A 23576-nucleotide genomic window follows, 5' to 3' on the forward strand; every position below is an offset into this window, starting at 1 on the left:
TACAAAGGAAGTGGAGGAGAGAGATGATAAATACCCATCAGAGCCTCAGGGCAGCAGCAGCAGAAGTGGGAACTGTAGGTGCTTTCACCATACTTCTTACCTCTTCCAGGAAGATGCAACCTGAAGATGACTCTGTGAGTAGGTGGACTTTTGCACCTCCACTTTCCAGGAGATGTGATGTCCTCTTATTCTAAGGATACCATGCTGTCCCCACGGTTTAGCTTGTGAACGAGATATAATTAGAGGACATAAATGAATCCCAGCAGTGCAAGGGGCAGACTATAATACATGTTTGTGGAACTTTTCAGACTGGATTGGCTTCACTGTTCCTGCAGACAGTTGCCATAACAAACCACCTGCTCAGTGCAGACCCATGAGCCTTGGCTCCCTGAGGGCAACTAGCCACACACAAGTCTCTGTCTTCTCTTGCCCCTTTCCAACTCAGCTTCAGATGAAATGCCACAGCAAAGAGCATTTGCTTTGGCATCTGAGAAGCCAATGAAGGTGTTGAATGGTGCACACCAATTGTGTTGAAGGGCAAAACGGTGGGGCCAACTTTGGCCAGTAAGAGGCAGGAGATGGGAGAGAGGCAGACAGATAAATTCTCTTTCCTTCCTCACTCCCACAGAATGTTCTGCATCATGATTTCACCATACAGCTCACCAGAGTAGGTGGACCTGCTCAGTGACCTACCATCTCTTTCAGCTCTTGGTGAAGTAACTGTCAGCGTGTGACCTCACATTGCCTCACCCCCTTGTTCTCATTCCTGATGCCTTGGGCTTATACTTCTCAAATAAAACATTAGAACTTAGTCTTTGGCTCAAATTCTCTTTCCTAGGAACCTAATAGCTACACTACCCAGACTCGTCTCAAGGTAGATATGACCATGCAACTGACTTCTAGTCACTGGAATATAAGAAGACACCAAGTATACCACTTCTAAACTCAGCACATAAAAATTTGCTCTTGGGACATCCCTGGCAGTCCAGTGGTTAAGACTTCTCCTTCCGATGCAGGGAGCATGGGTTCAATTCCTGGTTAGGGAGCTAAGATTCCACACAATTGGCAGTCAAATAAAACAAAACATAAAACAGAAGCAATACTGTAACAAATTCAGCAGATTTTTTAAATGGTCCACATCAAAAGACTGGAAAAACAAAATTGTTCTTTTTCCCTACCAACTGAAAAGGGAAAATGAGAGGAAAAACCAGAGTGACTTAGAAGCCTGTATAAGACAGAGCCTCTCTGAGCCTGAGTCTCTAAGTGACAGTGAAGAAGCACAATCTGTTGATCCATTAACCATCCCTTGACCATTAGGTGAACTGGAAGTAAGCTCCTGTTTGAACCAGCAAATATTCGCGATCTGTTGCTCATGCAGTCAGCGTACCCTAGGTAATCTACTTATGTTGTCATTAAACCAGTAACTACAATGAGTAAAGATTAAGGTCCTTAAAAAAAAAAGGCATAGCGACAAGGCAGTAAGTCACATTTTCTTTTTTTCCATCTGCCTACTAGACACCACATTTTATTTGTAAAACTGTGTAAATGAAATAAAACAACAAAATTATGACACATTTCTCCAAAATTTACTGTTAATAGGTTAAAAGCTTCTCCCACAGTCACTCATCAACCCCTCTCTTCACACCTCCAGGGGAAAAAAATAAGCCAAGTGATCTGAACTGGCAGATGTTGACCTGCTTAGATAACTTTGTGCCGATTTTACTAACAAAGGCTCCAATCCTAGGATAGGAAAACAAAAGAAACTAAGCTAGATGCAATCACTGAAACAAAGAGATAAACTAATGAAATATGAACTAAGAGATGGAACTAAGAATTGGACTAATTCTTCATTTCTACCATCCATGCTACCCACAAATGAGAACAATTTTTCTCTGAAAAGCAAAAAGGTTCCCATGGAAAGAGCGCCTCGTTTTTTGATATTATGGTAGATGATGCCCTTTGATCTTAGAACAGGAGGGCACTGTGCCGTATCAGCGTCTCTCCCCTTGCGATAGCTGCTGCAGCTCTCCCACAAACAACCCAGATACCTCTGCTCAGCTCACTCTGCCTCCTGGTGCCCACACGATCTCTCCCTAAAGGTGAGCCTGTGACAGTGGAAACAGTACAGTTCCTGCCTTTCTCTCCCAGCGCTCTATTCAGATGAGAACAGAGCAGATGCTGGGTCAGTCGGGTGCTGAGGATGGATGTGAGCAGCTCAGTGGAAATGCTAAGGAGAAACCAGCCCAAACCGAAGACCGGGAGGAGGCGGGTCAGGAGGACAAGATGAGGTCAACACTTGTGGCCTCTTGCTGGGGGCAAAGAAGAGGATCATAGATCTTGCTAGATCTCAGTCACACTAATGGGACATCTTATTAGTTGTTTTAATCTATGTATACTTGCTTTACAATGCTGTATTTCTGGTGTACAACAGTGATTCAGTTTGTTCTTTTTCATACCTTCCATTGTGGTTTATCAGAGGATACTGAATATAGTTCCCTGTGCTACACAGTAGGATCTTGTTGTTTACCCATCCTACATATAGTGAGCTTGCATCTCCGAGAATGGGACATCTTAAATGAAGGGAGAACTTGACATTACCTATCTGTTCACTCAGTACAGACTCACTGAGAGTGTACTCTTTACCAGGTGTGTTGCTGGGAATGTTGCAAGTGGCAAGATAACTTGATATCTGCTCTGATGGTCCCTGTGGTCTAGTTGAGAAACTCCACAACACACTTTCAACAAGTCAGAGGTGCCAAGGGATTCATTCCCACCTGCTTTTTGCAGAAAAATGAATTGCAAAAGAAGCGAATCTCATTATCGTAAACATCACTTTAAAACCTCTAAAAAAGTTCTCTTGTGGCTTAAGATATAAATCTCAAGACCTTGAACTAAAAATCAAGACACAAGTTCTGATAAACAGTTATTCCTACCATCTACTTAGGTTCTTTTCTCTCTTAAGATTTTAAAATGCATTATCTGATTTACTCCCATGAGTTTGATATAGGAAAATAGGATACCTATTTTCAGCTAAAGAAAAAAAAAAGCCTCAGAGAGGTTAAATCAAGTCATATACCTCTTTTTCATTTTTGTTTATGTTAGGCATCCATATTTACACACATATTTTTGGCATTTACTAAATACTTGGGGGCACATTTATTAACTATCCGCAGGTTTATCAGATAGTCAGTAAATTTATCTTTTATTTTTTTAATTTGAATATAATTGCTTTACAGTGCTGTGTTAGTCTCTGCGGTACAACAGTGTGAATCAGCTATAAAACATGGGACATTTTTTGCATGTCATCCTAGTGTAAGGGCCATTCTAATCTTCTGTGTATCATTCCAGTTTTAGTGTACATGCTGCCGAAGTGAGTGAGCACCAGCAAATCCACTGTTCCCCCACCATCCATCAGTGTGTGTGTGTGTATGCTGCTTAAGGCTGGAAAGGAAACAATGAACAAAAGAGACCCTCACCCCAAAACCCAAGGAAAAAACCACTTTCTTTCATGAGACTTGCCTCCTAGAATGGAAATAAGTTTAGAAAGTCTTAAATGAATAAAATAAATACTCAGTAGATGGTGAGAAGTTCAAAAAGGAACAACAAAGGAGGGGAAGGGGAAAGGAAGTGTCAGATGGGGGTGCAGTTTTAGACAGGGAAGGACTGATGAGAAAATAATAGGTGAACAGACAGCTGAGGAGGTGGGGAGTGCGCCATGTGGGTTACCAGGGCAAAGCTCTCCATGAGAGCTCATGCTGGCCTGTCCAAGGGGTAGCAATGAGGCCAGTAGATAGAGTCAAATAAGCAAGGGGGTGAGCAGTAATTAAAAAGGTTACAGAAGGAGAAAGATAGAAAGGTCATGGAAAACCTGGCTTTACTCTGTCACTGTAACAATGAGAGCTTTCATTCAAAGTAGGATGGGAAACCACAAAAAATTGCTGAGGACTGGAAAGACATAATCTCACCTATATTTTAATAGAATCACTCTGGTTATTTTGCTGAGGAGAGATCACAGAGAACTAAGGGAAGAACCATGAGAGCAAGGTGGTCTTGGAACAACCCGAGTGGGGAGCCCAGGCTTAACCCAGAACAGTAATAGCGAAGGTGCTGAGGATTGCCAGCCTTTGCATGTATCAAGAAGGTGGAGCTGACAGATTTTCTGATGCACAGGTGTGGGGAAAAAAAGGAAAGCCTGAGATGCCCTGGACAGCTGTAGTCAGGAAGAACGGACTGTCACTTACTGAAAGGAGGAGAGACACTGGGACAGAACCCTCAAGCTCAGCTCCTTGAAGGCTACAGACTACAGGCCACGCTGCCGCTGCTGCTGCTGCGTCGCTTCAGTCGTGTCTGACTGTGCGACCCCACAGACGGCAGCCCACCAGGCTCCCCCGTCCCTGGGATTCTCCAGGCAAGAACACTGGAGTGGGCTGCCATTTCCTTCTCCAATGCATGAAAGTGAAAAGTGAAAGTGAAGTCGCTCAGTCGTGTCCAACTCTTTGCGACCCCATGGACTGCAGCCCACCAGGCTTCTCTGTCCATGGGATTTTCCAGGCAAGAGGACTGGAGTGGGTTGCCATTGCCTTCTCTGACAGGCCGTGCCTAGTTCCATGTAATTGTAATCTAAATGTATGGTTTACAGTTCCATTTTTCTGAAATAACAGTGAGGAGAATGCAAGGAAAAAGCAAATAGAAAAGGAGGGATAATTCTTTCTAACTAGGAAGAAACTGTAACGAGGTTTCATCCACTTTGGATGTATGTCTCTGGAATACTGCTTCATTTCTGCAAGTCTGGTTGTCTGATTTTGGAACTCTCCAACAAGAATTTGGGTGCAGGGAGTTTGTTGTCGAGACCACTCTCAGGGAGGAGAAGAAGCGGGTGGTGGAAGGAGTGAACACCAATGCAGAGAGGCATGGTTGAGCTGGTTACCACCGTGGATCACTGTGGTTCAGTCCCACGGGAGGCTGCCTGAGAAACCACATAGAATGCAGCTCAGAACTGTCCCTGTGATGATTCTGGGACATTCATACTGATCCTCATATTCCCTTAGCTGTGGGCTGCTTCCACAGACAATGACCCTCCAACACTTGTGGACCATCTTTGCTATGCTGAACAGACTTTCTGGGCATCAAAGAAGGCGAAAAAAAAAAAAAAAAAAAACAGCAGAGAGACCTCCTAGTAGACACCTGAGATGAGGCGGTGTCACCATGTGAAACTGTCCAACCCACTTGACCTTACATCAGGCAGAAAGGTGGTGACATGAAGGTCATCACAAAAGACTGAAATGTTAGGTCACACACACATCCCAGTGCCTGGACTCTTTTTTCACCTGCTGACACTTCACTCGTCCTGTTCTCCTCCCACCACCACTACACTCCCAAACACCCCTCCTTTCTCTCAAACCATCATTGTGACCAACAGTCAACGTCCAGGTGAAATGTCACTCCCTCCAAAAACCTAGGAAAATTTCCAGTTAGAAGAACCCCTCACTCTTCTTAATGCCTACAGCATGAACACCTCTAACTTTGGACCCTTAACTCCAATCAATGCCTTATGGATAGTTCAGTTCAGTTCAGTTCAGTCGCTCAGTCATGTCTGACTCTTTGCGACCCCATGGACTGCAGCACATCATGGCTCCCTGTCCATCACCAACTCCCAGAGTTTACCCAAACTCATGTCCATTGAGTTGGTAATGCCATCCAACCATCTCATCCTCTGTCGTCCCCTTCTCCTCTCACCTTCAATCTTTACCAGCATCAAGGTCTTTTCAAATGAGTCAGCTCTTTGCATCAGGTGGCCAAAGTATTGGAACTTCAGCTTCAACATCAGTCCTTCCAATGAAAATTTAGGACTGATCTCCTTTAGGATGGACTAGTTGGATCTCCTTGCTGTCCAAAGGACTCTCAAGAGTCTTCTTCAATACCACAGTTCAAAAGCATCAATTCTTTGGTGCTCAGCTTTCTTTATAGTCCAACCCTCACATCCAAAAATGACTACTGGAAAAAAACATAGTCTTAACTAGACAGACCTTTGTTGGCAAAGTGATATCTCTTGCTTTTTAATATGCTGTTTCAGGCTGGTCATAACTTTCCTTCCAAGGAGCAAGCATCTTTGAATTTCATGGCTGCAGTCACCATCTGCAGTGATTTTGGAGACCCAAAAAATAAAGACAGCCACTGTTTTCACATCTATTTGCTATGAAGTAATGGGACCGAATGCCATGATCTTTCTTTTCTGAATGTTGAGCTTTAAGCAAACATTTTCACTCTCTTCTTCCACTTCCATCAAGAGGCTCTTTAGTTCTTCACTTTCTGCCATAAGGGTGGTGTCATCTGCATATCTGAGGTTATTGATATTTCTCCCAGCAATCTTGATTCTAGTTCATGCTTCATCCAGCCCAACATTTCCCAAGATGCACTCTGCATATAAGCTAAATAAGCAGGGTGACAATATACACCCTTGACGTACTCCTTTTCCTATTTGGAACCAGTTTGTTGTTCCATGTCCAGTTCTAACTGTTTCTTCCTGATTTGCCTACAGATTTCTCAAGAGGCAGATCAGGTGGTCTGGTATTCCCATCTCTTTCAGAATTTTCCAGTTTATTGTGATCCACAGAGTCAAAGGCTTTGGCATAGTCAATAAAGCAGAAATACATGTTTTTCTGGAACTCTCTTGCTTTTTCGATGATCCAGTGGATGTTGGCCATTTGATCTCTGGTTCTTCTGCCTTTTCTAAAACCAGATTGAACATTTGAAAGTTCATGCTTCACGAATTGCTGAAGCCTGGCTTGGAGAATTTTGAGCATTACTTTACTAGCGTGTGAGATGAGTGCAATTGTGCGGTAGTTTGAGCATTCTTTCGCATTGCCTTTCTTTGGGATTGGAATGAAAACTGAACTTTTCCAGTCCTGTGGCCACTGCTGAGTTGAACAGTTAGGTCTTTACATATATGAATAGTTTACTTGAGGGCCACAGTTTCTTATATCCACTCTGTTGATGAATCCTACTCCATACACATGGCTTTGACCTTCTCTGGCAGCAAAAAGAAGGACAAAGACCAGAAACTAGGTAGATGGTTGTCATGAATGCTGCTATCTCAAACCATCTTGGAAGTCACTAGGGAGCTTCTTCTTTTTTTCCAGAGGATAGTTATTATTTTTCAGCAACAAAGTATTTTTTTAATTTTTATTGGAGTATAGCTTATTTATAATGTTAACTTCAGGTGTACATCAAAGTGAATCAGTTACATATATACATATACCCACTTTTTAGGTTTTTTTCCAATATAGGTCTTTACAGAGTACTGAGTAGAGTTCCCAGTGCTATACAGCAGATCCTTTTTAGTTATCTATTTTATATACATAGTGTGTATACATGAATGAGTTTATTTCCCCAGCAAAATGAAAGGCATAACAGGCAACTCCATATGCATCTATAAACACTTGGCATACCTGCCTTGCTTGTGTGTCTCTGAGAACTCTCAAGCTAGGATTTTTTAAAGTGAATCCTTTTGACATAATAGGTAGGGATGAGACTTGAAATAACGCTACATGCATTTCAGACCAGACACATCTCTCGTCTCTTTAAAATATCAGGTGTGAGCTGAACAATGGCAAGGGACAGTAAATTTCATTCTTCGTAGATGGTATTTTGCAAATATAAGACTCTGCTGGCACAAGGAAAGTGGGTAACGTGACTGGTCCTTCTCCCAGAAAGACAACAGCTTCAGGCATAATTGGGAATAACAGTATGTACCCCCTGGTAGAGGAGTGAGATGAGGTGGAAAGGAGGGAGCCAGTCCCTTAAGCATTTTAAAAGCAACCTTGGATGTGATAATGGCTTGGTGGTTATATTATTTTTAATATCCTTATCAGACAGAGATACATGCTGATGTCCTGATGTACAGATGTGTGAGGCACTACGAGTCTAGAATTTGCTCTAAAATATATCCATCAAAAAGGACCCAAAACATACATTTTGTTAAAAGTAGGTCATAGGGACAAGGGTACAATCTCCCTATTCTTGTGTATTTTCATTATGAAATATTTTTCATAAGAGCTACACACTGGGTCAGAAAGTTGTATACAGCGGAGATACCAAGCTGTGAGCCTCTGACTGTAGCAGCTGCTACAGCACCAATAAATAGAAAATTCATGAATGTTTATTGCTCATCATAACTGAGGCTTTGCCGTGTGGAGTGGGAAGCTTCCTCAGATCGAGGGAGGAGAGTCCCGGCACAGTGAAAAATATGATCATAGCCTTTGTTCTCTGCACAAAATGCCCCCAGACGCCACCTCTGCCTCCCTCTCCCTCTTAATACAGCTGACAGTCTCTCAGAGCCATAGACCCCCTGCCATCACCATACCTACAACAGTCCCCTACCAACCGCAACATGAATTCTCTCACTGACCAGTTCATGTTCATCCAGTTATGGCTATTTCAGTACATTTCATTCCTATTCCAAAATAGGCACATATCTAACATGATACATTTTCCATTCATATCACTTGACCTGTTTTCCCAAAATATCTTGTTTATTTCCCCTGTCCAGTAATAACTACCCTCCCAGCAGTTACTGTTTGTTTGTATTTACCTTCCTTACAAAATGAACTGACATCTGCACTGGCCCCAAACCTCCTCTCCAACCAGTGCCTGTCTCACTTTCCATCTTGACAGGTGACCTAGCCTAGTACTGAGCTGACTCCTGATAAACTATCTTCAGTTTTACTTATTGAGTAACTGATTAAATATTGGGGTTTAAGCGTGAGAACTTCATTCATGCAGTAGACAACGGTTAAGCACTTATTCTGCGCCTTATCCTAGATCTACAAAAATAAATGCATTAGGTATCAACCTCGAAGAAGGCCAAAATCCAGTACAGGAGATAAGTATGCATGCCTACAGTAGGTGTATACTACATAAATGTGTTTACCCGAAAAACTGGCAACATCCATGAATACACTCAATGTGATCTTTTGGTGTTTGGAGGTGGAGCAATGAGGAGGAGGCCTCCAAAGATGAGAAAACACTTGATTTTGCCTTTACACAGTGGAGCAGCAGCTTGTCAAATGAAGTGCTACTCACTCGGGTGTCCGACTATGACGCCATGAACTACAGCCTGCCAGGCTCCTCTGTCCATGGAATTCTCCAGGGGAGAGTACTGGAGTTAATTAGCCTACCCCTTCTCCAGAGGATCTTCCCGGTCCAGGGATCGAACCCGTGTCTCCTGGCTGCATTGCAGGCGGATTCTTCACCAACCGAGCCACCAACGAAACCCAAATCTTTTTGACATTCCACTGAAATCACTTTAGGGCTACAGGGCACGGCCAGGCCAGCATTCAGGGGCCAGGAGCGAGGGATGGCCGCTTCGGATGACAAGAAGGGTGCAGGCCCAGCGACGACCGTCTCTGGGCCAGAAACGCACGCGGCCCCCGCTCGGCTCCTCCGGGCTTCGGAAGGAAGGCGGTGCGGCCTCACCTGGGCGCGCGCGCTTCTGCTCCTCCTCGTCGTCCGTGTCGCTGCTGACGCGGACGTCGCTGACCTGACCGTGCGGCGACGGTCGTCTGCTGCTGCCGCTCGGTGGTGCTGGCGGCCGCGTCGCCCCTGACGGACAAGCGGCAGGAGGGGCGGCGTGCACCAGGGCGCCGCGCAGAGGTGCGTTCTCCTGGACGCGCTCCGACCGCTGCGGGGAGCCGAGGCCTGAGAGGAGGGCACCTCACAGGTGGAGATGCCCTCCTGCGAGGACAGGCGCTGCTTATTCTTCCAGGAGGAGCTGGTGCCGCGGGCTGCTGCCACGTCACGCGGGCCAGACCCACATCTAAGGGATGAGCGCCGGACGGCCCCCGGACCAGCCACTACCGCAGGCCGCTGCCTGCCGGCATTGTGACGGCCGCCGTGAGCGCGCGTGTTCCTCCGGTCCGTGTGGCCTCCGGATCACAGTCGCTGCTGCCTCGACGTGTGTGCGGCCGCGCCAGTCAGCGGCTGCCACGCCGTCGGGAGAAGCAGGATCTGCTGGTCCCACGTAGCCAGGCCTGCTGGACAATCCGACCTGGTTGGTTCTGAGGAGGCTGAGCTCCTGGGGCTTGAGTGTGCAGGGAACTGCGTTTTCCGTTCACGCAGAGTAGCCCGCGTGCTTAGAGGGAGAGGCCTGCAGGCCTTGGAAGCTGGGCGGACACACAATGAGCGCTTGCTGGCAGGGGCCCGGTAGGTCAAACAATATAAAGACTGGAGATAGAAATTGTAAAAACTGTGTGAAGCTAGAATTAATAAAGGGAAGTCACGAAAGAGAAGGTTGGAGGAATAGAATATGGAGGTTCTTCATGCTACAAACTTTGAGGTTTATTCCACAGAAATTGGAAAGTCACAGAAAGTTTTGAAGCAGGGCTGCCAAGTAATACTTGCAGTTTGGAAAATGTTTCCCTGCAACAGAGTAAGGAGTGACTTTGAAGGCTTGGGGTGAGGCAGGAGACAACAACAACAGCAAGCAACAGCAGTAGTGACAGTTCAGTTCTATCACTCAGTCCGTCCGACTCTTTGCCTCCCCATGCAGTGCAGCACACCAGGCCTCCCTGTCCATCGCCAACTCCCAGAGTTTACTCGAACGCATGTTCATTGAGTCAGTGATGGCATCCTACCATCTTATCCTCTGTCATCCCCTTCTCCTCCTGCCTTCAATCTTTTCCAGCATCAGGGTCTTTTCCAAGGAGTCAGTTCTTCCATTAGGTGGCCAAAGTATCTGAGCTTCAGCTTCAGCATCAGACCTTCCAATGGATATTCAGGACTGATTTCCTTTAGGATGAACTGGTTGGATCTCTTTGCAGTCCAAGGGACTCTCAAGAGTCTTCTCCAACACCACAGTAGTCACAGGATGACTGTAATTTGCAGAGGAGAGACAATGAGAATGTGAATACAGGCAGCGGCAGCTGAGATGGATCAGACTGGCCTATAAATCTATTCATCCACCTGAATTAAACTTTTGTTCACCCCCCACCCCCCAAAAAAGGAGTATATTTCCTCTAAGAAGTTATTCTGGGAGTTTCTCAGGGAAGATCTAGAAGCAGATGACAAATAACTAGGAAAGCTGCAAAAATGTGCTCCCTGCTGTGACCTACTACTCAGTTCCTAGGGATGGTCTCCCATTCTCTCCCTCCCCACAACACCCTCGGCAAGATCAGTTTCCTTATGATTGCTGACCTCTTTGTCACCACTTCTTGGCTTCTTTCTTCCTCTTTGGAGCTCTGACCTTTACTACTCTCCAGCTCTTGGTTTTATATCTAGAACGATGGGCTAGTGACCCAGACACATCTGCCTGAGTGAACAAGAATGTGACATTGACACACAACCTTGGTGATGCACAGAAGTCAAGACTGATTTTGACAAGGATGAAATCTTTCTGCCTGCTGCTCCTGTTTTCTGGGATTTTTAGGGTTTGGAGAAATCACTGTGGTCTGTTTTAAAACTCTTGAATGCCCACGTGAGATTGAATGCCATTTAGATAAATGAGCCATTTAGCCTGATGGTTCACATAGCAGAATTACTTGGTTGGTTGCTCTAGAATGTGTCTATTTTATTTTTAAAGTTCAGTTGAAGTTATTTTTGGCCAAGGACTTTGCAAACTTTGATAGAAATCAAGTTCCAGGTGGTAAGGTCCTGGACAGTCATCAGTAGATATGGTAAAGGCATCAAGAGCATTATAGCTTTAAGTAGCTGAGTGTTTATTGAACACTAACATGGGGACACTCTACTCTAAGATAATCATTGATGCATAAGACAGTTTATTCTTTGGGAGGAAACAAGTCAAGTAATTCTTTGAGGTAGAGAGCTGCATGACCATGACTTGATTCTCAACAGGATATAAGAAGGATTCTTGCCATCACTGTGTCAGTTTCAGCTACTTCACCCTTCCCTCTCTGGAACCATGGCCACTTCCACTCCTCTCCCTGTCTCTGACGCTCAGCTTCCAAGAACCAGGACCCTGTGTGCAGCTATCCCAAGCATCTCACTTCAGCACTTTCCTCCTGGTCAGCACCTTTTCCAAAATAGCTCTTGCTTGTAATTGCCCCTTTCTCCTCCTTCTCCAGTTTCTTTCAAAACAAGATCACTAACTAGTCCATCTTCTCAGTCACATGTTAGAGGACAAGCTGTCAAGTGCCTGACTAAAACAGTCCAGTTTAAAGTACACGTGGTAGGAGGCTTAACTTTCCTAGCAGCTTTCAGAAGAATCTATTATTCCATGCATGTCTGATTTGGTAGAATGTGTGAGGGAGTTATTTTTGAGGCCAAGGGAGTTACACTTTTTCCTCATCTATTCATACTGACCAGATCCTCCTCACACAATTTTTCGTCCTCACAGAGATTCACTTCTAAACTAAAGACAATGTATGCTATAGCTTCACTCCACCAGGTTATAAAGAAAGTCAGTAGGAAACCTGGCTTGGTTAGAAATTTCTCACCATCTGTACCTGAGTTCTTCCCCTTGAGTCGTGTACACACACTTGAAATTTTTCTAGATAGTCTTGTGTGGCTTCTAGGAAATATGAAAGCTATACTGATTTCCTGTTGCATTGTTATCTTGGTCAAATGGCAAAATATCTAGCTTGGAAGTTAGCATCAGATAAAAATAGTGTGAAGTGATGACCACAATGCACACCCTCTAATGAGAGCAAATTAACATGGAGATGACAAGCAAAGGAAGAGGGGCATCTTTACAACATTACATTCCAACATATACTCATTGCATACAGGCAAACCAGACCTTAACAAAATTCCAACAGTATCCATAAAAAAGGAAACAAGTAGGAAATACACACACATACACAGAGTTTCTCCTTAATGCTCTTACGGTCAGTTCTGCCTCCAATTTCAGATCAGATTGCTGTTGGGTCAGTTGCATACCAGATGAAATCACGGTTTGCATCCAGGGACTTTGTTGTAACAAATAAATATTTCTTTTAATACAAAACATTTAGCCTTGAGGACATACAAGTGGAAATCCCTTGAATAAAATACCTAGACAGAGTCCAATCCTGATGTGAAGAACTGACTCATTGAAAAAGACCCTGAGTCTGGGAAAGATTGAAGGCAGGAGGAGAAGGGGATGACAGAGAATGAGATAGTGGGATGGCATCACCGACTCAATGGACAAGCTTTGGGAGTTGGTGATGGACAGGAAAGCCTGACGTGCTGCAGTCCTTGGGGTTGCAAAGAGTTGGACACAACTGAGCAATTAAACAACAAATATTGTTTAATAATATCAAAATATGCTTTCTCATATATGTGATAAATATGTTTATAAACAGATACTCATTTTTAAATTTTTTAGTAAACAAGAAATTTATATTTTGTTATATTAGGGTGGACACACTCCAGAAAGTACAGATTAGTTCTGTGGCATCCAGAAACAGCAATGGTGAGTCCTCATAAGAGCACTCATCCTTGCAAGGTTTAGAAAGTCATACACAATCATCTAAGCAGTGGTCATGAGGGGTTTTTCTAAGTTAACACATTAATAGTTATATCAGATACACATTGTTTAAACAATTTAAGTGTAACTTGCAAAGAACATGTCCCCGTTACTCTTAAGTACTAGAATGTGTGTTCTGTCTTCTAGAGCCTACAATTAGCAAAATTAGAAAATTAACACTATTCTAATACTATCTTATCACAAATCTTACTCAAGTTTCGCCAACTGTCCCGGTGTGTACTTTACAGCAAAAGACCTTCCCGGCTCGGGTACTGCACGCAGTTGTGGAAGGTGTTCAGTTCCCTGCAGTCTAACCTGGTTTCTCTGTCTTTCCTGACCTTGTCATTTTTGAAGTGCATAGTCTAGTTATTTAGTAGAATGTTGCTCAAGTTGGTTTTGTCTGATGCTTTCTCATTATTAGATTTAGCGTAAGCATTTTTGGCAGAAATGCCAGAAGTGAGATTGCGTTTTTGAGATGAGTTTTAAAGAATGAGAAACTAGCTTGCAGAACCTAAGGCCAGATGAATTTATCTTTGCATCAGACTTGGGGGTTTGGAAGGTGAAGGGCAAACCCCTTCTGTCCTCTAGCAGCTAGTATCCATCAAGTACTTACTAGGTGCCAGGCACTGTTCTAAATGCATTCGGTAGGTTAACTCAATCCTCCTCACAAGCTCCTCATAGTTACTCTGTTCCCATTTCTCAGATGAGACAGACGGAGGCACAAAGAGATGACCAAGCTAGAGAGCGGGGCAGCCAGGGTTCTAATCCAGGCAGATAGACTCAACCGCATACACTGTAAGAAGAAGAGACGATGAAGGCAAACATGGTGGGAAAAGACAGCCTTGTGGCCAGTTCAGAACCAGCTGACTTGAAGAATAGCTGGAGTGGACTCGTCCCAGCAACTGGAGTAGAGATTGCGGGTTATGGCCGTGGCGCTCCCGCCCCCTTCTGGCTGCAGGTGCTTATTGCATGCTTTCGAGTGTTGAGCAGGATGGAGGAGGCACCTCAGTGCAGAGCCGTGATCACCGACATTTCTGCAAAGTTCCTGAAATTATGCCTGATCAATGAGCATGCATCCGGAAGTAGCTGGCATTCTTTCCATTTTTCCCCTTGACTCTCAGCTCTCTGCCACGTTCTAAAGGTTGCCCAGCAGAACTTCTCTTATGCAAATGCCCAGGAGATTTTTTTTAATCATGACAAATTTGTTATTCACTGAGGCAATAAAGAAGCTAAATTAATCAGAATACAATCCCCAGACAAGACAATCATTGCAGCTGAGGGACGGTGTTTGTCCTTGGAAAATATTTGAAAAGAGCGGAGCAGCTGAAGCAAGTCATCTCACAGTGGGCTCTGAAGAGCTGCAGAGACTCCAGTCACTGGGCAAACAATAAGATCCAGAGGGAAAACTCCTGTGAATGAATCAGAAGTAGCCCTTGCTTTCTATCAGACTCCCCTTCTCTTCAGAGGTAAAAGGCTGTCCTCAGATTCAAAACCTCTGCAACCTCCACAAAGTTCCATTGTTTCTTCTAGTAAGGGAAAGTAGAAGGAAGGTAAAGCCAGAGAACAATGGAAAGGATAGCACACTGATTCGCTCAATATACCATATATAACGGCTTGGCAATAAAACAAATGGACAGAAAGTTTAAGTCTGTGTTTACATCGCCAAAATATATTCTATAGGGGAATGTGATGGCGAATTCAAGCAAGACAGTGGCCAATATTAAGCCACTTTTAATCTCTAAGGTGAGTAAGCTCTTTGCTGGAATTTTGAGGATGCTGATACAAGGATGTCCTGCCTGAGTGTTAACTTGAAAACTTCTAGACACCTATCTGTCAGGTTCGGATAGACACAGCTACATTTGCATACTGCTGCTACCAAACAGAGAGCTGAAACCTTTGCTCCCAGGTCAAATCAACTCAGTAGATGAATGTCTCAAGGGAGGTGCTTGGGCTAAGCAAGCTTGTCACCTCAAGGACTTCTTGTTTATTTCCAGAAAGCATCAAGAGCTCCGTGAAGAATTAATCAGAACTCCACATCTTCAGTCTGGAAACTGCTGCCCTGCATTGGTCGTCTATTGCTTTAACAGTGCTGGGAAGCCACCGCGAAGCATCAGTGCAAGACAGAAACAGAGATGCAGAGACGCAAACTTAGGGTTACTAAGGGGGGAAGGGGAAGGGAGAAATTGGAGTTTGGAGTTAACAGATACACACTACTATATGTCAAATAGATGAGCAACAGGGACCTACTGCATATCACAGGGAACTCTGCTCAACATTCTTCTATAACCTAAATGGGAAAGGAATCTGAAAAAGAATAGACAGAATCACTTTGCGGTACACCTGAAACGAACACATACTGTAAATCAACTATACTATAATTAAAAAAAAAAAAGAAAAGGAAAGAACCATCAGAGGAATGTATCAATAGCATTAATCATTCACTGCTCTCATGTGGGGTCACTTGGATGGCTCTGCTGGTACTGAGCGCAGGTGTCCATGTCTCTCATCACCCAGCAGGCCAGGCCAGGGATGCCCCCAGGGCAGTGTTCTCAGTAAGGGAACAAATGGGCAACAAAATGCCTCCTCAGACTCAGCTTCAGAAATGGCACTGTCATTCCTTTTGCATGTTACTAGTCAAAACAATTCATGAAGCAAGTATAGATTCAAGGGGACAAGACTGTCTTCTTTGAGAGGAGATGCTGTCTCAAGGAGAAGGGTGTCAGTACAAGGGTGGGTTAAAGAATCAGGCCTGTGGCTGGGTTCTGCTACTTTCTTCACTTACTCTTCTTGACAGGGGAGCTGCAAACAGTGCTCTCTAGATTGCCCTGGTGAGATTCAGTAACGAGGAAATGCTTGAATCTTAAGGATAGCTTTTTTCCTTGTGACGTCTGGAGCACCTTAGATCACTGAAAAGAGCATCTCAGAACCTTTGGATCTGACATTAAGTGCCACTTATTGCTATCAATTCCTTATTACTACCTGGTCCAAACTTCAGTAGAGAACAGTCTAGAGTTTAAGAAAAAGCAGGAAAATGTCCCTAATTTCATCTCCTAATGTGTCAAAATATTTGGTGTATATATATATATACATATATATATATTCATATTTATTTTGCTTACTTTTTAGAAATGTGAGAAAACAAGATTTTAAAAATGAGGGTGTCACATGTCACAAGTTAATTTCTTGATCAATTGTAATTGGAATCTTTTTGGGTAAAAATTAAAACACATGTACTCTGGAAACTATTTTACTTGAAAGAAAAACCAAGGGATTTTTTTTTCTTTGCTTTGGGTTTCTGATCATGCTAAATTCTCTTTCTTGAATATGTTCATACAATGACTAGTTTGTTCTCAAATGACTAGGCTTTACCCAAGTCATTATTTCCTTCCTTCTCAGTCTCTTATTCCTCCTTATCTTTCCATGAATGTTCTGTTACTTCACTAAAAATAATCTGTAGTTGGAAAATACAAGAACCCCTCTTCCCTCAGTTTGCAAATTTATAAACAGGATTTAATAGGAGATTCCGATATTTAATCTTTTTCTTGCTATACAGTCCAAGTATTAATAAATTTGCAAGAATGGGCATAAAATGTACTGTTTCTTTTTTACTTTTTTCCTTCTAGTTTGTCACGATTAGAGTAACAACGTGATAAACCATAATATATTTATCCTGGTATTTCCGTCTTGCTGAGTTGATGATATACTGGGCAGCCCACTTTTCCCCAAAAGGATGAGTACATATTCAAAATATTAAACCCTTAACAGAGACATATGTAGAAGCAATTTGAGATCCCCACCTGTTACTTCCCAAGTCCTCTGAATCTCTTAATTTAGCCCTCTGACCAATGATCTGCTCAATTCACTGTCACACAAGTTCTTTTTTTTTTTTACTGCACCTAACGGTTTGCCAGTCTGTTTGTGTGCTGAAATGTAAAAAACAATTTCAAGGAATAAAACCATCTCTCATAACCTATGTCTACTAACGCCAACCGTATTGATTGCTTGACCTTAACTAAGTCTACTGACTGCATGGTGTATAATATTTGTGGATTAAAGATGCTGACTTTTTCTTTTCTAAGTCAAACTTAAACTCTGACTACCTAGAATCAAACCTTGCATGTAGTCTCAACCTGCCCCCGCTTTGCACAACTCTCTCTGACATTTGAACATCACCTATTGATTCAATTTTTAGCAGCTGTCATTCAAGGACACCCAGTTTTAGCTGGGCCAGCACTGGAACAGCAGACTCCTAAGGTCTGCAAATGACCTAGTTAGACACAAATATTTATAAGCTTTCTGCAGACATGTGTGGGCTCAACAACGTTATCAATTTAACTGATATGACTATCTCAATTAACAAAGAGTTTTAGTAACAAAGGCATTCAGAGTTATGGATTTTTCTTTTCAAGAGAGGAAATAGCACAAAAACCATTTAGTTTTCTCATTTCTAAGAATTTGGGATTTGAAATCCATAGTTTAAAATGTACTTCTGTATGAGACTTTAAAGCTAGCATAACAGTTGGGGTTTGTTTAGCTTTCAATTAAAGAAAAATTCTCCATCTTTCACAAAGGATTTGTAAGCACTTTAAAGATGGCAAATATTTAAAGTTAAATACACTGCTTACCTCTGACAGAATATTTTCAAGCCATTCATAACCTCAAAAATCAAAGATAATAATTCCATTTTCAATCAGGAAGTAATTCCTAGCAGCTTACAGTCCACAACCAGAAATGACTAAAACACGTCCACTTAATAGAAATAATAAATGGAGCACCACTGTTGATTTAATATAAAATTCAGATTGGAACATAGGCATCTTAACATCTTGCATCGTTTAACTCAATTAATACGGCTGGTCCCAAAACACTCTGAGAGGTTTTCCCACTGCTAAGAAAAAAGTTAAGTTAAATTGCATATTGGATATTCTCACCTTCTACTTGAAATAAAGTTAAGATGATCAAATTATCAAACACTTTTAGTATGTTACTAACTTTGTGTTCTAGAAATCAGTCTTGTTGTAAAATGAAATTCAGATGTGAAGAACAGAATCAATACTTCCTGCCACCAGGACAGTATTTCTCCCATAAAGCCAGTGGTGACCTGGAACCAATTCATGCTGGCCTTCATGAAGTGACTGTGGGTATTTCTTTTTGTATTTGTGTTTAGTGATATTGTGCTGGTAGCTTGAAGTTGAAAGTGGCGGGAGTGTTTATACCACAGAAATTGGTCAACACTGGGTGTCAGTTTGCAGGTTGGTATCGGGGAGATGAAGCTGTCCTGTATCTGTATTTTCAAGCACAGATTGTGGCTACTGAGCAGTAGAAATATGCCTGGTGTGACTGAGGAACTAAATATTTTACTTTATTTAATTTTAATTTAAATAACCATTGTGGGGAGTAGCTACCTTTTGGGACAGCTTGTAACCATTGATGGCATCTGCCGATGTTCATGGAGATGAGGTAGCGAAGACTTGAGGAAAAAGAGAAGCCTGACAGAGGGGTCAGTTCAGGTCTGAGAAGAATGAAATGGAACAGCAAAGCCCTTCTAGGCTCTATCATCACGTTCTGAATCTGCTGTCTACGCATTCAGTCGTTCACAAACCGGGAGCAATCACTTGTGGGGCAGGTGGATGAAGGCCACCTCCTCACTAAGACAGCTCATAAAGGAAAGTGGCCATGCTGACCAAAGTTAGTCTGACTGAGTTTCAGCATGCAGCAGAAACACCCAGAGGATTTGCCAAACCCCAGGCTCCTGGGTTGTCCTCTGCTTCAGGAGGTCTGGGCTGAGAGCCAGGAATCTGCCTTCCTAACACATCGGTGGTGATGTTTACACTTAAGGTCCAGGGACCAAACTTTGAAAACCATTGCTTTCAAGCTGATGTATGTCCATCTCCAGATCCTGCTTCTTCAATTACAATCTTCATGCTTTTCACTCAGACTGAAATCCTAGTATGTTTCCTGAGATGCTACAGCAAATCTCATTACTCTTTGTTGGTTAATTCTGTTCTTAAGGTCTAAAGTTAAAGCTACAAGAAACCTAACAAACTCTCCTAGGTTGCCACTTGCTGGGTCCCTGGGGTGTTGTTCCCGCTGTGCCAGATGCCACTCTGAGATGTGAAATTTAAAGACTTCCTGCTCATAGCCCCAGCTGTTTATGAAAACTGCAGACACCAACTAATCCCTTTCCCTCTCACTTTCTCTCCCTCCCTCTCTCCAGCCCTCACAAGACCTTCCGGTAGAATACCCTTAACACAAGTACAAAAGGCAAAAATAACCTTCAGTTATACATCTACACTTTACGAACTCCTTGACAATACAGATTTATCAGGAGCTAACTGGTTTTCTTTCCCAGAAGGAAAATGATATAATGGGCTCTTCCCCAAATGGTAACACATCTATTTGAGTAGTTTGGACACCCAAACCATAGGTCCAGGTAGGAGTGTGGATCACGAGAGTGAATGGCTTCTCAGAGGCTTAGTTAGAGTTTTATAAACTGAGAGTGAAAAGATTGATGCTTTCTCTGGCTCCATTCCCTCCTCAATCAGAGGGTGTTCAGGAGGCCATTGTTCAATTTAATCATTTTAAAGACTTTTAAAGAGCAGTTTTAGGGTCACCGCAAGTTGAGGGGGATGGTACAGAGGTTTCCATAGACCCTGTTCCTCCACAAAAACACCACCTCCCCCTCTATCAACAATACCCCACCAGGGAGGACGTTTGTGCCGCCGGATGAACGTGGTTTACATCAGGGTTCTACTCTTGGGGCCGTCCTTTCTGGGATCTGGACGGACGTACCAGGACAGGTAGGCACCGCTAGGCGGCGTGGAGAGTGGTTCCGCCGCCCTGTCTGCTCGGCCCTCCTCCCCTCGGCCCCTGCGGCCGCTGACGTCACCATCAGCGCCAAAGCGTTGCCTCTCAGGAAGCCATATTTGAAACTAGTCCTGGGAGAACTAGGATAAAGAAAGATTAACAGAGACAAGCTTAGTCATCAAGACAGAAATGGCAGCTAAAAACACATGTTGGTGACATGTTGGTGAAATTATACAGCAGGAGAAATACAGAAGGCTAAACTTCTGAGGCACCAACTATTGCCATACTGCTCAGCATTTTACTTCTGATCTGGACGTTCCTCATTCTCTAGGACAGGCTTCTGTTATTCTAATCAGCACATTGTCAGGAAATTAAGAAACATTTTTAAACTGAGAGCAGAGGTACCAAACTCTGTTCTTTCATGTGGCTATTTTTATCTGTAGGCTAAACCACTTGTAGACTAGGAAAAAATTCCTCAGCTTTCCACAATAAACAAGATATTATATTTAAACTCAGAACAGAGTACTGAATAAACAAAAATAAGAATTCCCTGTTATTTCTCTTTGCATACAGATTCTATACAGTATGGATACTTGCATACTTTTAAATACCATCTCAGTTCAGTTCAGTCGCTCAGTCATGTCCAACTCTTTGTGACCCATGAACCGCAGCATGCCAGGCCTCCCTGTCCATCACCAACTCCCAGAGTTTACCCAAACTCATGTCCATTGAGTCAGTGATGCCATCCAACCATCTCATCCTCTGTCGTCCCCTTCTCCTCCTGCCTTCACACTTCCCAACATCGGGGTCTTTTCTAGCTCATTTTAACACCATCTACATTAGCTTTAAATAGTATACCTAGTGGAAAACACATCGGTATGTGTTCAAAAAGCAAATTAAATTTAAGGTTAGACTAAACAAACTATTTTGAGATGGCAAACCAGACTGTTCCCCTCACAATGTGTGCATGCTCAGTCATTCAGTCATGTCCAACCCTTTGCAACCCTATGGACTATATAGCCCACTAGGCTCCTCTGTCCATGGGATTATTATGCAGGCACAAATACTGGAGTGGGTTGCCATTTCCTCCTCCAGGGGGTTTTCCCAACCCAGGAATTGAACCCACATCTCCTGCACTGCAGGCAGATTCTTTACCACTGAGCCACCTTGGGGAGCCTCTTTTCCTCACACACATGCTACAAACATTTCAAATGCACACTTGAGTCAGTTTTTACAAACCCTACTCTCTCTTCTGCATAGATTATCAAAAAGTTGACTTACTTGTCTAAGGATTTTCTCCAGCCTCAAAAAAGGATCAAAACTGAGCTTAATGGCATGCCTACAAAATAGCAGTGATATATATAATTTCATACCATATTTATATACTCCACATCAAGAAACCACATTATCGGTCTCCTTTCCCATTTTCATACATGCACCAGGTCCTACCGTCACTTCTTCCAATTTACATCTTTTTCACCTTTAAGTGATACATACTTTAAAACACCAAAAGGAAGAGTTGAGTTGACATTCATAGTAACTGATTCTAGCTCTTCACTGGGACTAAAGAGCTCTCATTCCAAAACTACTGCACACTCTGACTTCTAAGATAAGATAGCCTTTAAAAGGAGAATTCTGTACTAGTTTGCATTCCCATCAACAGTGTAAGAGGATTCCCTTTTCTCCACACCCTCTCCAGCATTTATTGCTTGTAGACTTTTGGATAGCAGCCATCCTGACTGGTGTGTAATGGTACCTCATTGTGGTTTTGATTTGCATTTCTCTGATAATGAGTGATGTTGAGCATCTTTTCATGTGTTTGCTAGCCAGCTGTGTGGGCATACACACCGAGGAAACCAGATCTGAAAGAGACACGTGCACCCCAATGTTCATCGCAGCACTGTTTATAATAGCCAGGACATGGTAGCAACCTAGATGCCCATCAGCAGACGAATGGATAAGGAAACTGTGGTACATATACACCATGGAATATTACTCAGCCATTAAAAAGAGTTCATTTGAATCAGTTCTAATGAGGTGGATGAAACTGGAGCTCATTATACAGAGTGAAGTAAGCCAGAAAGATAAAGAACATTACAGCATACTAACACATATATATGGAATTTAGAAAGATGGTAATGATAACCCCATATGCAAAACAGAAAAAGAGACACAGATGTACAGAACAGACTTTTGGACTCTGTGGGAGAAGGCGAGGGTGGGATGTTTCGAGAGAACAGCATCGAAACATGCATATTATCTATAGTGAAACAGATCACCAGCCCAGGTTGGATGCATGAGACAAGTGCTCGGGCCTGGTGCACTGGGAAGACCCAGAGGGATCGGGTAGAGAGGGAGGGGGGAGGGGGGATCAGGATGGGGAATACATGTAAATCCATGGCTAATTCATGTCAATGTATGACAAAACCCACTACATTATTGTAAAGTAATTAGCCTCTAACTAATAAAAATAAATGAAAAATAAATAAATAAAAGGAGAATTCTGAATGAATGTAGTTTGCTGCCAGAAGTTGAAAAGATAATATGCCTACATCTAGTATTTTCTTGATAATAGAGCAGGTATCTATTACTCATTTGCTAAAATTTCCAGCAATTAACTATAAGGAGGAAGTTATTCTAGCACTTCCCCTACTTTATCCAGTCAACTTTTTCCATTTCAGAGCTTCTATTAGTAATGAGCTATACTTGTTAATATGAGCGTGAACACCAGTAAGCACTTTACACCCTTAACCTTGGCACTTTATATTAGCTTATTTAATTAGCAAAATGATTCACAGAAACAATCATTTTACAATTGCAAAAACTGAATTAAAAAAGTTTAAGAATTGTCCTGGTTCACACAGCTGGTGATGGCAGTGCTGAATTCCAAACTCTAAACCTTCAAAGCTCATGCAAGTAATTCCATGCACTGAAGCTTACCTTGAAAACTGTAATCCCAGTGAAAGAGCTCAAAAATAACAAGATGGTAGACTTTTTCAATGTCTAATGAGATCCAAATGTCAACTTAAAGTTTCCTGTAAGAACTATTCATTACAACCATCAGCTCTTGCAGGCTTACAAATAGGTTAAAGAGGAAATTAACCAAAGTAGATTTTAATCACTTAAATGGCTTCCTGCCCCTCCCCCCATCAATAGGTGATTTGTTTCACCAAAACAAATTCTGCCAAGAGAATAAGCCACCCGTAATTGAATGGTTCTTATCTAGTCTTCTTGGAAGTTAGCAGAATTGGATTCATGGTTTCTATCCCTTTAGCTATAAAAAGTTAATATTTCAACTAATATGTTATAG

At 42.7% G+C, this 23576-nt stretch overlaps 1 non-coding gene across 1 annotated transcript; it reads right to left on the bottom strand.

Moving 5' to 3' along the window:
- Positions 1–3277: 3277 nt before the first annotated feature.
- LOC139032676 (U6 spliceosomal RNA) lies at positions 3278–3382 on the bottom strand. The gene has a single exon (XR_011485255.1). It is a non-coding gene; the product is annotated as a U6 spliceosomal RNA (small nuclear RNA).
- Between the last annotated feature and the right edge of the window lie 20194 nt (positions 3383–23576).

The sequence above is a fragment of the Odocoileus virginianus genome, chromosome 32, assembly GCF_023699985.2.
Source record: "Odocoileus virginianus isolate 20LAN1187 ecotype Illinois chromosome 32, Ovbor_1.2, whole genome shotgun sequence".
Taxonomy (NCBI): Eukaryota; Metazoa; Chordata; class Mammalia; order Artiodactyla; family Cervidae; genus Odocoileus; species Odocoileus virginianus.